The sequence below is a fragment of the Somniosus microcephalus genome, chromosome 14, assembly GCF_052327205.1.
Source record: "Somniosus microcephalus isolate GS21.2 chromosome 14, FLI_Smic_1.0, whole genome shotgun sequence".
Lineage (NCBI taxonomy): Eukaryota > Metazoa > Chordata > Chondrichthyes > Squaliformes > Somniosidae > Somniosus > Somniosus microcephalus.
Genome location: NC_141000.1, coordinates 39,118,262 through 39,134,681, shown reverse-complemented (window position 1 = coordinate 39,134,681; position 16,420 = coordinate 39,118,262).

Below are 16,420 nucleotides of genomic sequence, written 5' to 3'. Positions count from 1 at the left end.
CTCCTTTTCCACGGAGGAGTGTCTGATCTCGGGCCCTTGGAGGGTCCTCGAGAAGAAAGCTACGGGCCGCCCCGCCTGGTTGAGGGTGGCCGCCAAGGCGAAGTCAGACGCATCACTTTCCACTTGAAATGGAGTGTTCTCGTCCACTGCCTGTAGCGTGGCCCGCTCAATATCCTGCTTAATGCTTTTGAAGGCGGCGTGGGCCTCAGCAGAGAGCGGGAAAGAGGATGCTTTCAAGAGGGGGCGGGCTTTGTCGGAGTAGTTGGGGACCCATTGGGAATAATAAGAAAATAACCCCAGGCAGCTTTTCAGGGCTTTGGGAGTGTTGGGCAGGGGCAGCTCCCGTAGGGGGCGCAATCGGTCGGGGTCTGGCCCGATTTCCCCATTCTCCACCACGCTGCCTAGTATGCAGAGGCGCGTGGTGTTGTAAACGCACTTGTCCTCGTTGTAGGTGAGGTTGAGTTTTTGTGCGGTTTTCAGGAACCTCTCGAGGTTCGAGTCGTGATCCTGCTGGTTGTGACTGCAGATGGTGACATTGTCGAAGTAGGGGAAGGTTGCCTGCAAGTGGTGGTCATCGACCATGCGGTCCATCTCCCTCTGGAAGACCGAGACCCCATTCGTCACCCCAAAGGGGACTCTGAGGAATTGGTAGAGGCGTCCGTTCGCCTCGAAGGCGGTGTACGGGCGGTCCTCTGGTCTGATAGGGAGCTGGTGGTACACTGACTTGAGGTCGATGGTGGAGAACACCCGGTATTGGGCGATTTGGTTCACCATTTCTGATATGCAGGGTAGCGGGTAGGCGTCTAGTAGGGTGTACCTGTTGATCGTTTGACTATAGTCGATCACCATCCGTTTCTTCTCGCTACCCCTTACCACTACCACTTGGGCGCGCCACGGGCTGTTGCTGCGTTCAATAATGCGCTCTTTCAGGAGCCTGTCTACCTCGGTTGCGATAAACCGCCTGTCCTCCCAGCTGTACCTCCTGCTTTTGGTCGCTATTGGCCGGCAGTTAGGGGTAAGGTTCGCGAATAGCGAAGGCGGCTTTACCTTCAGGGTAGCCAGACCGCACACTGTGAGGGGCGGCTGGGACCCACCGTACTTGAACGTGATGCTTTGGTGGTTGCACTGGAAATCCAGGCCCAAGATCACGCTCGCACATAGGTTCTTCATGATTAATACTTTAAAATGATCATATACAGTTCCGTTAACGCACAATTGTACCGTGCAGTAACCCAGAATGGTCGATGTCTGGGTTTTATCAGCCATAGAGATGGTACCCTGAGTAAGGACCACCTTTAGGGAGAGTTGTTGTGCCAGTTCTGGGTGGATAAAGCTCTCCGTGCTTCCACTGTCAATTAAGCATTTAACCCGGCACCCGTTTACCTCGATGTCCACCATTGATCTGGATAGCGGGTGCGGCCTGGTCTGGTCCACCGTGACCGATGCCACTGTAGGGCCCTGATCGATACAAGATGGCATCCACGCTGTCTGCTCACAAGATGGCGGACCCCACGAGGTCGAGCAAGATGGCATCCAAGATGGCTGCTCCCACGGCGCACACGCGGCGGTGGCGGGTTTTCCGGCGGTTGGTTTTCCGGCGGGGTTCCCTCTGCACACCTTCCCGAAGTGCCCCTTCTTACCGCACTTAAAGCAGGTGGTGCCTTTCGCCGGGCACAGGTTTCTGGTGTGCTTTGGCTGCCCGCAGAAGTAGCAGTTGGGTCCCTGACGCGTCGCGGCTGTCGTAAGGCTTCTGGGGGGAGAGCGGGGCCCAGCCGGTGTCGGGCTGTCGGGCGGGGAAGATGCCTTCCAAGATGGCGGTGCCCTCGGTGCACACGTGGCAGCGTGGACGGCGCGGGCTGAAGAGTAGGCGTCCGAGTTTCTCTGGGCCACATCCAGGGATCGCGCGGTGTCCGCAGCCTGTTTCAGGTCCAACCCCGTTTTTTCCAGCAGTCTTTGCCGGATGTAAGTGGAGCTGAGGCCTGTGATGAAGGCATCGCGAACAAGCTCATCAGTGTACACTGCGGCTTTTACATCTCGGCACTTGCAGTCTTTGCCAAGCATTTTCAGGGTGCTTAGGAACTCCTCCACCGATTCCCCAGGTCGCTGTGCGCGGGTAGCGAGCAGGTGCCTAGCATACACCTCATTCGTAGGCTGCTGGTAATGCGCCTTTAAGATGTCACAGGCGGCCAGGTACGTCTCGGCGTCTTGGATGATGGGGTAAACCCGGTGGCTTACCCAATTCCGCAGAATTCTGAGTCTCATCCTCGCAGCGTCCGTAGCGTCTTTGACGGCTGCGGAATTGTCCAGGAAGAATTCCATACACTCAAACCAGTGTCCGAAGCGTGCTGATGCGTCTGGAGCATGTTGATCCAAATCCAAACGTTCGGGTTTCAGGAGTTGATCCATAGTGTTGAAAAATAAGTTAATAAAATTGATGTGCCTCAATAATTCCGAGACTCGAAGTTAGCAGAACAAAAACAAGGCTTTTATTAACTTAGAAAGTAACACGTAAGAGAGAGAGATGTCTTCCTTCTGGAGACTGAGGCCAGACTGAAGCTAGCTTACAAACGGGGCCAGGTATGGGCGGAGCTCTACACACAGCACATTCCAGCACATTCCAGTATACAATACAGCACATTCCAGTACACAATACAATGAGGTCTGGGGGAAGGGAAATGACACTGAAACCGATCTCAGTCACAGGCAGTGGTGAATGGAATATTTCATCACATTGCCCAAAAAGGGCCTCCCTCCTCTGGCACACTCTTCTAACAAGATCTCAAGAACTGCATCAGCAAGTCAGGGCATCCTGTGCCCAGCATGATTGAAAACAGATACTTTACTATTAATTTTTATAAGTTGTGTGGTATCAAAAAAAAAGCAGTGCCCCTTTAAACTGCTGTGAGTTGCAAATGTGTCATTTATGTTGGGAGTTTCTCCATAGAATGTTAAGTTGGAGACAGGGTGGAACTTGAGGATTGAATTTACTCATGAACTACAACAGGGGGCTGGATTTTTTCAATGAAGGCGCATTGGGGGTGGGACTGCTGGTTGTCGGGTTTCAGTCCCGCCCCCAACGACGTCTGGCCAACCCATGCTATTTTCTCTTGATTGACTTTGTTAAGCCCGCTCTGCGGGCTTAGCCGGCCAATTAAGGGAAAGCCGGTGACAGAGGACGTCAGTATATGACGTTTCATCTGTCAAAAATTATTGACAGATGAATTGTCAGTGTTTGACAGATTTGAGAAGCTGTCAAACACTGACAATCTCTGTTCTAAGGTGAGCCCTTGCACAAAGACTCACCAAAACCTCTTTCCTCAGCAGAAAGCAGATGGCTGCTGCATCTGAGAAAGCAGCAGCCATTCTGTCATCTCTGCCGTTGAGATGAGGCACCTCCGGATCCCCAAGGGTTGAAGCCTGCAGGAAGAAGCAAAGTTAAGTAAACTTTTTCTAACACTTTACACTCACCTCTCATACTTACCTGTCCACACTTGCACCCATCACTCACCTCCACAGTGGACTTTTCGATCCCTCTCACCCCGGCAGACCCACTGCTCGCCTCGCTGACCCTGGTGAGGTTTGCAGCCATCGGGAAGCCCGCACTTGCCGGGGTAAAATGGGGATAAGCGTCTTAACTATCTGTTAACTACCTGTTAACAAGCAGTTCATTGGCTTTAATCCCCTTTGTAAAGTCTGTGGGTTGTGCAGTTAATTACGACACAGGCTTCAGGAGTAACATACAACAGGAATTTACTATTCGAAGGTCAGGGCGAATCTGCCCTATAAATCATGCCACAGCACTTATATACCGGTGTGGTCACCGTCGGTATTACCGTATACAGAAGCCAAACAAGTAGTGCCACACCTAAAATAGTTCTCTTAAAGGTGAACGGTTACATACAATAGTCTCTTAAAGGTAGACGGTTACATACACTACAATCCTCCGTTTTTAGCTTACAACATACTATTTCTCATTAACATACATATATTCAACTTCAGGTAAACAATTTACAGATATAGTCTCTGTGGGAAACAGTTCACAGGTTCAGTCTCTGTGGGAACAGTGTATAGATTCAGTCTCTAGTCTTGACTCGGTCCGAACAACATCGCTGTGGTGTAGCCGGTTCACATTGCTAGCGTGACTCCTCCACTAGTCTTCCCCTTGACGTAACAGCTTGAACTCCCGTCCTGCTGAACCAGCAATGCTGACTTTTACAAACAGCTGTGTTGCCTTGGTAATTTTCCTTACTTTCCAACTGATTTATCTCCCTGTGTAGGGCCCACGTGCATGATCTGGTAGGAGTGATAATGATTTTGATGGTTATCATCTTCTGCTTCTTCTTTTTCTTTTCTGCTTCTTGGAGACTCTCGGGGCTCCCTTATCAGCTGCCAGCTGTAGCGCCACCATCTCTCTATGTTCCTTAGACTTTAAGTGCTTCATCCTGATTTCTGCACTTTGGGAGTTTTCATCACAAGCTGGGCAGACCAGATCCTCGTAATATTCAGTGTCACTCAACAGGTCATGGTAATATTCGGTGTCGTCCTGAGCTAGTCTAGCGAGAGGGCCTGCTACTTCTTCCGTACCCAACTGGACGTTAGCCGACTGTTGTTCCCTCCCTAGACATCTTTCCTGAAGAGACTTCTTCATGCGTTCATATTCATCCCGCTCTTCCTGGGTTTCCTGCAAATCCTTCACTAATGACCTCGTTTGTGATTTCAACACTTCCCCTTCCCTCGGGGATTGATTGATCAGGCTATTCAATCCTTCTACTGGAGCAGCTGTTTCAACATTCTGCTGTTCACATTGACGTGATTCAGCGTACTTTTGGCATCCCTGTAAAATCTGTGTTGCAACCTCAGCTATTTCCATAACTTTTGAGAGCTCCGAACTCCTTCCCTTTGAAGATTGAAGCTCGTGTTCAGATTGTTCCCATTGTACAGTCTTGTCCTTCAGCATGAAGGAGTTGGCTGACCGTTAACTCTTCCACGGGAACACTGTGGGTCAGAGTCTTCTCCATTTCATCCACCTTTTCCTCCAATGCTTTCACCTTCTTTTCCTCTTGTACTTTGGCTTCCAGCGCTCAGAGAAGTTGCGCCTTGATGCTCTCTAGCTCATGTTCAGAGGCCATTCTTACAGTCTCTGTGTTTCTTACAGTTCCCTTTTCTTCCACTGAACGGATTCCCAGTTGAATCTGTTCTTCAAGTTGTTGAATCTCGGTCATTGCCGCCCCATATTTGTCTTGGGTTTCCTTTAATATTTTTATGAGTTCTTGTACATCTTGTCTTTCAGGTTCTGCCATGTCTTTCACCTCTAATTTCTCATCTATGGATGGAACTTCTACCGATGAGTCTGTCTTGGCCTTGAGCTCATCAAGAATTGCCTGCAGCCTTTGGACTTCTTGCTCATGTTCAACCTTCAGTTGCTCATATGCTTCCACTGAAACTAGCTTTTCGGAGGTTGCCGAGTTAACCCCTTCCAGAATTGTAGCCTGGGCCTGTTCATACTGTTCTTTCAACTTCTCACACTCTGCTTGTAAGGAGTCGTAGAGAAGAACTGGAATAAAATCCTGGCTTCCTGAAGATTCCTCTTCATTTGCTTCTTCCTGCAAATATTCTAACTCCTGAACAGCATAAGGGAGATGTGATCGGTAATTGGTCACGATGGCTCTATGGTCGCTCTCTGCTTGAGCTAGCTGCTTCTGTTGTCTTTCCAGATTCTCCCATTCGGTGTCATAGAACTTTTTCATTGTTTTCATCTCTTGTACGAGACGGTAACTCAATTGTTCTAATTGTTGTCGTAATTTGAAATAAGTTTGGGTCCGAGCTCGGTGTTCTTCCGTCATGGATATGTCCGTAACTTGAACAGGCTCAGAATTTTCTGTCAAACTAGGTTGTCGTTGTTCGGTGGAGTTCTGTTCTGAAACTTTGTTCTTCTCTGGAGCATAAGCCTTTATGCATGCCTTCGTTTTTCCAACCTTCGTCGGCAAGTCCATTTCAGCCTTGTCTTTCATATTTGGGTTGGTCTTATCGTCATCCGTTTCAGAATCTGAGCTGATTGTCTGCACCGAGTCCTCACTCGTTATGGCTTTTAGATAGTGCCATTCCATGTCTATTTTCTTGATCCACTCCCGTCCTAGAAGTGGTGGTCCTCCCTCATGTAGTACGTATAAGTTCATTCTTGGGTGTTCTTTACCCCTATCTCTCACTTTGACTCTTATCTTTCCCATGGGGTATACTTTATGCCCTGTGTATGTCTGCAATATGAACTTGGTATCTCTTAAGGGTATATGTGAGAATAGCCGGTGGTAATCCCTTCGATTTATGACTGATAGAGCTGATCCAGTGTCCAACTCCATTTTCACTTGGATTCCAGCTATTTTTAGCATGACCCAGATAGTTTGTAGGTCAGCTTCCTTACTCACATTGTGAATTCTCAGACTACCCAGCTCCTGGCCGTTTGGGTCTGAGTCTGAATTCTGTTCGTCTGAACTCTTCTCAGCCACCTTGTGTACCTTGTTGTACTTTTCCTGTGATGGCTTCCTTTGGTTGTTGGTCCTTTGGTTGTTGGACTTCTTCCCTGACCGGCATACCTTAGCTATGTGACCCAGTTTGCCACATTTCCTACATTCCTGGTTCTTAAACCAGCATTGGTTCTGGTCGTGTGTTGTCTTCCCACAACGATAGCATTTTGTTGTTGTCGAGGCAATTTGATCCACACTTAGTGCTGCTGTCTTTAGCTGCATTTCCGCAGTTCCCTTCGCTGTGGCTTCGTGCGATGCTGCAATAAGGACAGCCCTGTCAAGTGTAAGGTTGTTCTCTTCGAGTAGTCGCTTTTGCGTTCCTTCCTTTGCCAACCCGCACACGAACTTGTCTCACAATGCCTCTGTCAGATTCCCTCCAAACTGGCAGTATTTCGCTAGTCTACGCAGTTCGACCAAGTATTCTGCGTCGCTTTCGTCTTTCCGTTGCGTTCTCGCATAGAATTTGAATCGTTCCGCCCACATCAACGGTGTAGGGTTCAAGTGGTCCTTCAGGACAGCCACAATATCATCGAAAGTCTGATCCGCCGGTTTAGCTGGTGCTAGTAGATGCTTCAAGAGCCCGTATGTCTTTGCGCCCATCGAGTTCAGCAAGGTTATAGCTTTGTCATCTTCTTCTATTTTATTGGCCTTACAATAGATCTCAATGCATTCCACGTACGTGGCCCAGTCTTCTACCTCGTAATTAAAATCGTTGATGTTACCACGCTTAGGCATCTTCCTCTCTTTGGGAACAACACAAGTATTTCTTTAAATTATTATTTCTTTTTTTTTCTAAGATGGCGGTTTTCCTGCGAAAATGGCGGTTTCCCGCTCTTATCTTTTCTCCCCGCCCACTTCAATGGCGGTTTCCCGCTTCTGTCTTCTTCCCCGCCTAATGGCGGCTTCCCACGTTTCTTCCCTGGCGGGAGGGGTACACTTTCCCCACGGGCGACGGCCGCTGGCTTTCAGGTTCACAGCCTGCGCGTCGGCTTCAAGGCTTTCCCTTTTTTTTTAATTTTATGGCAGGGCGACCGGCTCTGGGTACCCCGTTGATGGCGAAACAGGTTCAGCCGCTGGGCTGGCTCTCGCACAGTTCCCCTTGCTCGGCTCTGTCTCTCTCCCGCTCGCTCAGCTCTACCGGCGCTGGGTACACCCCTTGACGGAGGACAGTTCAGCCGCTGGACTGGCTCTCGCACAGTTCCCCTTGCTCGGCTCTGTGCCTCTCTCCCGCTCGCTCGGCTCTACCGGCGCTGGTTACACCCCGTTGACGGAGGACAGTTCAGCCGCTAGACTGGCTCTCGCGCAGTCTCTCTTGGTCGGCTCTGCCTCTCCCGCTCGCTCGGACCCCAATCACGCCTCCCAGCCCTCTCGCAGTCCGGTGCTTCTCTCCCCGGCTGCGGCTGAGTTTCTCTCTTCCCGTGCCTACGCTCCCGGTCGCAGCGCTTCGTGGCTTTGGTCACCGCCCGGCTTTTCCCGCCGGTCGCGGTCTCTCACGATGCCGTTGGACCCGACTTTTTGTTCAGCTCCTTTTCCCCCTCGACCGTGGTCGAGTGCCCAGCCCTTATCCTCCGGCTATTCTTTTCACTTTCCCTTACCCACAGTCACCGTGGCAGAAGGGACAGTCAGTGCCTGTTGCTGATGGAAGTTTTTGTCGCTAAAGTCGTCCTCCTTTCTATTGCTGCAGCCTTGAGTTTTCTCCCAGCCGAATGACGAGGGCGGTTGCCTCTTTTCGACGCTCTTTCGTTGCTTTGAAATTATTGTTGCCGCAGGGTACGATCGGACTCGTCGCCACTGTAAAGTCTGTGGGTTGTGCAGTTAATTACGACACAGACTTCAGGAGTAACATACAACAGGACTTTACTATTCGAAGGTCAGGGCGAATCTGCCCTATAAATCATGCCACAGCACTTATATACCGGTGTGGTCACCGTCGGTATTACCGTATACAGAAGCCAAACAAGTAGTGCCACACCTAAAATAGTTCTCTTAAAAGTGAACGGTTACATACAATAGTCTCTTAAAGGTAGACGGTTACATACACTACACCCTTCCCCCCTCGAGGAGACGGCTCCCTGCGTGAGTCGGGGACCCACCTCCCGGAAAAATAGCACGGGGGCGGGTTGGGAGCGGGGTTGGTACCCGCTCCCAGTTTCTGCCATTTTCTCGGGAGTCCTGCCTTCGTACCCGCCTCCCCAGGGCTGGGAAAATTCCCCCCAGAGTCTCCGAACTCGTGACTGAAACTACAGCAGACAGAGTCTCCCGATAAAAGCAGGGTTATTTCTCCAGCAAAATGCAGTGAGTGGAAGATAGTTACATAATACAAATTTTGTGTGTAAAATCAATCCCAGTTACTTACAGCAACAATAACAACAACTTGCATTTATATAGCGCATTTAATGTAGTAAAACATCCCAAGGCGCTTCACAGGGTATTATCAAACAAAATTTGACACAAAATCACATAAGGAGACATTAAGACAGGTGACCCAAAGCTTGGTCAAAGAGATAGGTTTTAATGAGTGTCTTAAGTGTTCCTTAAGGAGTGTTCCTTCATCATCGCTTGGTCAAAATCCTGGAACCCCCTCCCTAACAGCTCTGTGGGATCACTTTCACCTCACAGGCTGCAGTGGTTCAAGAAGGTGGCTCACCACCACCTTCTCAAGGGAAATTAGGGATGGGCAATAAATGCTGGTCTTGCCAGTGAATCCACATCCCATGAATGAATACATTTTAAAAAAGGGGAGAGGTAGAAAGGCAGAGAGGTTTAAGGAGGGAATTCCAGAGCTTACGATCTAGGCAGCGGAACCATGGCCGCCAATGGTGGAGCGATTAAAATTAGCCTATTAGGTTGCCTTGTTGACAGGTTATCACACTCCAGACCACAGTCCAGGCTCTGGAACCAGTTAAATATTTGCTTCCTGTGTGGGTGCGTGAATCCTTTTTCCTCAGCCTTCCTGGGGATCTTGCTCTCCCAAAATTCCTGTGTTGATCCTTCAGGCTGTCCCAGAATTCAGTAGTGTGGTTCAGGGAATTACTCTTCCACAGCCTGGTGAGAGGCCCAAGATGAACATTGGGGCAAAGATCTCCTAATTGTGCTCTCCCTGCAGATATTTACTCTTTGTCACTCTTCCATTCTTTATTCAGGACATTGTTCCATGATCTGATGTGATATTTTGAAGCTGGAATGAAGAAGTACACTTGATTATACCAATTGACACATGAATATTCAGCTCCATGAGCCTAATTATATAACCAGAATTTTAAACTGTTTTTAAATATTCACTACCCTACTTCTGAATTCCGTGCTCACCACTTGAATTAGGAAGGACACAATATAGAATCAACTGAAAAAGCAATGTCAGTTGGATAGAAACTTATACAAATTGGCACTTGTTTAAAAGTAACTGTATTCCACTTGAGGAATTTATTCCAATGCAGTTCAGACCATCCATTTCATTAAAAAGATATTTTGAGCGTTCAATCTCTTAATCAGAGGCCTGGCTAAATTTAACTATCATCAGCATTTCAGACATCATAGACAGAAATATCCGTCTATTTTTATGCTACTGGGTTTGTGTTGCAAATCTCAGTCATACAATATGTTAGTTTAGGCTTTTCAAACACTCTTTTCCCATTCAAACGGCTTGTCAGCAGTTTCTGTAAATGGTTTGCATGCCTTATAATCTAAAACCTAAGCTTTTCACTTTGCCTTCCTGAGATAACCTTGATTGTGGTAACTTGCGTTCTGGAGTTTACACGAGATTCCCAGTACATCTTTAGCCTCTCGGATAACCAGAATTGTACAGGCTAAAATAAGTAATTAGATTTATTTACATTTAAAAACATATGCCTTAACATCACATTGTGTGGTATTTGTAACACACATATTAACATTCTCATAGAAAATACCTCCATCTAGTATTTAAATGAAGGTTGTTTAGAATAATATAAGTGGGGTACTAATATCACAACGCATGAGTTCCTGGCAGTGGCCTCTTGGAATAACACAGCTGTTTGCCCTATCTCTCAGGGAATCAATAAGCCCAATGGCCACAGAGTTCAGAACAGCCTCCAGCAAACCAAGAAGAGATAAAAGAACAGAAACATTCACTTCTGTTATATCCCTAATTCCTTTGAAGAGAAAACTGTCAAACAGTCACAATCAAAACAACAATATTACTTAGATATGTGACAAAGATGTCATCAGGATCAGACTACAGTATCATGATGAAGATCCCACAGAACCCTAATGACAAGCTGGCTCCACCCATCAGGACTGCAACAGCCGCTGACAAAAATAACCTATCCAGCTCACAATAATCTAAAATGAACAATTCAATTCACATCTAAGCCCCTGTAAGACAGGTAAAGTATCTCTGATCAGCCATTTTAGTTTTAAGAGAAAAAGTGGAATACATTTACGATCTAGGCTACCACTGTATTAATTCCTGTATTTGTCAGGAATTAAACCACTTCAGGCAATTTGGTTCATTAGAAAGAAATACTGGGGGTGGAATTGGTTTTTGCACCAGATGGGCACAGGGCCCGAAGAGGTCAGCCTGTGGTCCAATCGAAATTGGACCTTCTAAATAATTGGGGCTAGCTGCCGGCAGCACCTGTCACAGCTCCAGAGAGAGTTTGCCCAACTGCAGCATTCAATCTGGGCCGTCTTTCTTACCAGCAGTGGCCGACAGGAAAGTCTCTGGTGGGGTAAAGGCGAATGGGAAGGGTGCGATTGTGGCTGGCAATGGCTCACAGAGGAGTTGTGGAGCCTTTTGTTAGGCCGCATCCAAAGCAGGAAAAGCTGAGCAGAGCAGGCCTGGTGCCAGCTCCAGCTCTGCTCAGAGACAGCCCAATCTCAAGAAGGGGTCTTAAAACTGGCGTGAGGCCCCTCATTAACATATGCACGGGCCCTAACTGTTACAGATGGTGAACAGGGATGCATGAAAAATGCCTGACTCCATATGGGGTCGGACGTATTTCAGCCATCGTTGGGGTGTGAAAAAAGCCTCACGAAATTGGTCCTTTTGACCCGGTTTTCCTCCTGGAAAAATAAGTGCAACAAGGTTCAATTTTCTACCCAATTGTGCTCAATACCTGAATAAAAGATTAAGCTAAATTTAACTAAAATCAACAGTTTTGAAGTCAGAGAATTAAAGAGCCATCTATTTCTATACTGCTGGATTGTGTCCCAAATCCCAGTTGTATTGTGTATTCTCGATTCATAAGCAGTCACGGGATAATCACATATACTGGGTTTGGAAGAATTAATGCAGTGCTTGTGATAAAAACGCATCGACTGCAATGGGCAAAGATCCAAAAGTATTTGTCTTAATTAAACAAAGTCCCTTCCAGGATTGCTCCTTTACCTGTTTTGATCAGGTCCCACAGAATAATATGCTAGATGCAGAAAGGACAGACTAAAAAGCATTCGGCCGTGTAACATGTTTTACTTTGAAGCCTTGTGTAACGTGGATGTTGTATTCAGCTTCATATTGGGACTGTTTCTCCTTATATTTAAGATGAACAAGATTTTTTTTTTAGAGAACAGTGTTCTGAGTGTTCACATTATTTACAATAGTCAGTGTTACAATATTCAAATACGTGATCAAATCTACCAGTGTTATGTTACAGAAAGCATACTTGGTGGTTTATTAAGGAATGAAAAATACGGCAGAATTAATATCCTTGCAGAAATAGTGATGTGTGCCAGACAATATGCTGACATTTCTATGATTTTCTCATGTAGCTTTGGGATATTCTAGTAAGTCATTTCCTGACAGAAACCCCACAGAATATGGAAACATTTCAACATCAAAGTACCGTTTCACAAGCAGTGGTTGAAAGATAGGCAGTGCTGTAAAGGAAGATTTCCTTCGCATGATACGTGTAGAGAAATGATAAAGAATGGGTTTCCATTTCCATTACATAAAATGTACAAAGGAAATCCTCCCCAATGTCTCTAAAACATTTTGCAGGAAATACTGAATTTTATGAGAGAGAGAAATTATTAAGAGATTTACAAATTTCTCTACAACCTCCCTCCTCCCTGCCTCTAGAACCTCCTCCAGCCTTGCACCCTTTCCATGTCTTCTGGTTCATTGACCCTGGTCTTATGTGCAACCATCCCACCCCTGCTCCACCCCTTGACCCCACCCACTTCACAAATAATGATAAACAAGAAAATGTAGGAAAATGTACTCCACTATTTATACCACCTCTAAACCTGAAGAAAATCTTTCTTACCTGATAGGAATGATTTTTTTTTTCACTCATTTTCCTTACATTTTCTTTACAGTGTCAGTGGGCAGCACTCTCGCCTCTGATTCAGAAGGTTGTGGGTTCAAGCCCCACTCCAGAGACTTGAGCACATAATCTAGGCTGACACTCCAGTGAAGTACTGAGGGAGCGCTATACTGTCAGAGGTGCAGTTTTTTGGATGAGACATTAAACTGAGGCCCCATCATGGATGAATATAGAGTCCAGTGGCAAAAGTGCCAATCATGCAGACTGCCCTGTCCTACATAGTGTTGACTTACGTGAGGATTGCCAGAGCTACACTTGTTCAGGCAAGTGCCTTGTGAATTGATGGAGAGGCTTTGAGAAGTCAGGGCATGAGATACCCAGCCTCTGCCCCACATTTGGTAGCCACAATGTTGATATTGCTGGTCCAGTTAAACTTCTGGTCAGGGATGACCCCCAATATGTTAATGAATGGAGATTCAGAAATAGGGTTGCCACTGAAGATCAGGTGGAGGTGGTTGGGCTTTTACTTGTTGGAGATGGTCATTGCCTGGGATTTGCATATCATGCATGTTATCTGATACTTGTCAGTCCAAACCTTAATGTTGTCCAGGTCCTGCTGTAGACTGGCATTGGCTGCTTCACTATGTAAGGAGCTGTGAGTGGAGTTGAAAACTGTGAAATTGTTAGTAAATAGCCCCACTCCTGATCTTATGGCAGAGAGATGGTCTTAATAAAGCAGATGAAGATGGCTGGCCTGAGAACGTTACTCCTGCAGCAATGTCCTGAAGCTGCGGTGATTGGCCTCTGGCAACAAAGACCATCTTCCTTTTTGTCAGGCTGTGCCTCCAGCCACTGGAGGGTTTTCCCATTGCTCCACATCGATCTGAGTTTTTCTAGGGATTCATTGTGCCACACTCGGTCTCATGTTGCCTTGATGTCAAGGGCAGTTATTCTCACCCCTCTTCTGGTATTCAATTCTTGTGTCCCTGTCTGGATCAAGGCTGTACTGAAGTCTGAAGCTGAGTGGTTCTGGCAGAACCCAAAAATGAGCATCAATGAGCAGGTTATTGGTGAGCAGATACCATCTGATGGCACTATTGATAATTCCTTCCATCACTTTACTGATGATTGGGAAGAGGCTGACAGGGCAGTAATTTGCCCTGATTAGATACATCCTGTTTTTTTACGAATAGGACATACCTGTGTAATTTTCCACCTTAAAGCAAAAAGAAAACTGCTGCAGATGCTAGAAATCTGAAATAAAAACAGAAAATGCTATCAATACTTAGCAGGTCAGAATGGTCTGACAAAAGGTCTTCAAGCCAACATGTTAACCCTATGTTTCCCTATCCACAGATGCTGTGTGACTTGCTTAGTGTTTCCTGCGTTTTCTGATGTTCTACTTTGTTAGGTAAATGCAGTGTCACAGCAGCACTGCAACAGCTTGGCTTGGGTGCAGGGGGCTAGCTGTCTAATTCTGTTGTTCAGGCCTTTAGTACTCCAGCCAGGATGCTGGCTGGGCCCATAGACCTCATTGTGTCCATGGCATTCATGTTCCAACATTCCTCTGAGTAAAGACATTTCTCCTCACCTCTCTAGTTCTCTTAGTGATCATTTTAAATTGTTGATCCCCTCATCACTGACTCCCCAATCAGAGGAAACCTATTTACTCTATGCTCATATTTATAAAACTGTGGCAAAGCCAATAAGAGACTCTCACAGTGACTTGTACAATTGCCTTTAACCATGTTTATTACCTTTTAATGTTGGCTCTGGTTAAACAGAGCTAGATCGACAAAATCGCGATCTGACGCAATGACGTCATCACGTGGGTCATGTGACGTCCCAATGGCGGGAAACGTGATGATGTCATGACGTCAGAGGTAGAGGGCATTTCCAGCCAGTCCTCGTGTGGAGTGATAGTGAATGGACCTGTTTAGAGCTTCTCCTCCATTTTCTTGTTTTGTAAAGTTTTAGTACATTAAACTCAGTTTGTTAACTACTATTGAGTTTATAGATTCTTTGCTAGGAGTGCAGAGACTCCTACATTGGTGACCCCGAATCCTCGCGATCGTTTTTCGCGGTGAACGCAGAACACGGGCCAGTAATGGAGGCCAATGCAGTGGCCATGAAGCTCCCCCAATTCTGGGAACAACAGGCGGCCTCTTGGTTTGTACAAGCCGAGGCGCAATTTGAACTCTGCAAAGTCGTACAGGACCAGACCAGATATCTTCACGTGGTCTCCGCCCTCGATAGCTCGACGGCGTCGAGAATCATCAGCCTTCTGGAGAGTCCCCCGAATGCTGACAAGTATGTAGCCATCAAGACACGATTGCTGCAGGTATTTGGTCTTACCAAAGCGGAGCGCGCTCGCCGTTTACTGACGCTACCAAGGTTAGGTGACTCCAAACCCTCGGAGCTTATGAGCCACATGGTGACTCTCCTGGGGTCTGAGCCCCAGTGCTTTCTGTTTCTCGAACTGTTCCTTACTCAGCTCCCCAAGCAAGTCCAGGCAGCCCTCACCCGAGCAGAAACCGCAGACTGCGTCACGCTCGCCGAAGAGGTGGATAAGATTTACGCAGTCCGGCAACAACACTGCGCCATCGCGCAATGCCCCGCCATGAGGAGCCCGGCCCCGGCTCTGACCACAGCGCCTCCGACGACCGGTTACTGTTACTACCATGCTTGTTTCAGCCCGAAGGCCCGCTGCTGCCGCCCACCGTGCAGTTTCATTACCAGACCGTCGAATAGACCGCCGCGAGTCAAGCACGCCGGTCCCGGTACTTCCCCCGTGGCCACGATGGCGATCGGCGCTTCCGGGAATCTCACTTACTTAACTGACTCCATCTCAGGCCGTCATTTTCTATGCGACACGGGGGCGCAATGCAGCATACTTCCCGCCTCGGTCATCGACCTTCGGTCCGGCGGATGGGGTCCCCCTCTGCAAGCGGCCAACAGGGGTTCGATCCACACTTGCGGAAAGCGGCTCGTCCAAGTCTGTTTCGGTGGACAGCTTTTCACCTGGAATTTCACCACCGCTCAAATCTCGCAGGCCCTGTTGGGTGCCGACTTTTTGGGCGCCAATGGCCTGTTGGTGGACGTGAAAAATCGAGGCCTCGTTCACGCCGCCATGCTTGACGACATTTCAGGGGTGCGCAGCACGGCTGCGTCACACACGATTTCATGTGCGCGGCCACCCCCGACGATTTCGCTCGTCTCCTCGAGGAGTTCCCCGAGCTGACGAAGCCCACCTTTTCGGCTTTGACCGTCAAGCATAGGGTGGAGCATCATATTTCGACTACCGGCTCTCCTGTTTACACCAGGGTGCGACGTTTAGAGCCCAGCAAGCTAGCGGCGGTGAAGGCGGAGTTCGCCGTGATGGAGAAAATGGGGATCATCCATCGGTCCAGTAGTCCCTGGTCCTCCCCGCTCCACATCGTCCCCAAGCCCGGCGGGGGATGGCAGCCCTGTGGTGATTATCGCTGCCTCAATGAGATAACGATGCCCGACCGCTACCCCATTCCCCATATACAGGATTTCTCAGCACATTTGGCGGGTACGTCCATCTTCTCGAAAGTCGACCTCGTCCATGGTTACCACCAGGTGCCAGTGCACCCTCAAGATGTCGAAAAGACGGCGGTCATTACCCCCTTT